Here is a 1,312-nt window from a genome sequence, read left to right as displayed (position 1 = left end):
CCGCCTCCCCCGCCACGTCCCAATGACCCCGATCGCGTCGCACAAGACGCACTCCGTGTGCTGCAGGTGCGCGCGGGCCCCGCGAGCCCCGCCCCGCCCCCTACAGGTTTAGCCGTATCGGCCAAGGCCCCGGCGCGGCCCCGCCACGCCACGCCACGCCACAGCCGGCAGTAAACAACACCCCCGGACCGTCCCGGACCACTCTCGTGCCGTTTATGCATCCAGCCGAACCGGCCGGGACCGAAAAGGAGAAACGGAAACCGGTATCAAACACTTTTCTCTGCTCCCCCGTCGCGCCTGTCGCAAATGGCGGCGTGTGTCTGCGACACGATTCCAAGGTCCTTCCTCCGCCGGCGCGCGAGGTCGCCGTCGAGAAGGTGTCCATGAGCACGGCCTCGACCTTGTGAGGCCAGCGCGTCGAGGGTGCGCATCGCGAGGCGTCTGCTCGATCGCCAAGATCCTGCTGCCCGGTCGTTGGCTCCCAAAAGCGTCCCGGTGCGGCGGCGGCGGTGTCCTCAAGAGACGCGCCTCCCGCACCCGACCAGTTAGGCGATGACATTATTCGCTGATAGTTGGCATCCGCACAAACCGACAGAAACGGGGAGGAGAGATAAGAGGTGCGTCGAGGAGGAAGTCCGGGGTAAGTGCCCGGGCCCCGGGGCGAAGGGAGCCAGACCGCTAAACGGAAGCCCTCCTGCTCCTGGGAGGCACCACCACGGCACCTCCAGGGCACCGCCAGCGCACCGCCGCCACCCACCTCACTCGCCTATCCATCACCCACAGGACCTCCGCCACCGCCGCGGCGGCGGCTCCTGATGCGGGCGGGAGGCCGGGGCCGCCGGGGCGCCGCGCGTGATAAACTCAAACAGCCCGCCCCCTGGAACGACTCGGCCCGCGCGATTCGTATTCAAATTCAGCCGCGCGCAGTAGTAGTAGTAAGTAAGTAGTGGCGCCTGGCCTGGCCGCGAGTAGATTTCACTCGCACAGGCACAAAAACACAGTGGTAGTAGTAATATAGCGCCGGGGAAAAACGTGAAAGATATGCCGAATAACTGCAGGGCGCGGGCGAGAGCGCGGCAACCTGGAACCAGCCCGACGGCGCGGCGGCCCGCAGCACGGTGGGCCCAACACGACTCGACGGGGAATATATTTAATCATTTCGAGCATGCCGCGCGCCGGCGGGGCGGCCAGCAGCGCGCAGCCGAGTCCGATTTTCCGCATCATTCCCGATGCGGCAATTATTCCTCGCGGAGCCATATCGCGTATCGTGTTGGGGCCCGCGTCCGCGACTTTACCGTTTCACACGGAATGG

The sequence above is a fragment of the Frankliniella occidentalis genome, unplaced genomic scaffold, assembly GCF_000697945.3.
Source record: "Frankliniella occidentalis isolate FOCC.00 unplaced genomic scaffold, Focc_3.1 Scaffold17, whole genome shotgun sequence".
NCBI classification, from domain to species: domain Eukaryota; kingdom Metazoa; phylum Arthropoda; class Insecta; order Thysanoptera; family Thripidae; genus Frankliniella; species Frankliniella occidentalis.
This window is presented reverse-complemented; position numbering follows the sequence as displayed.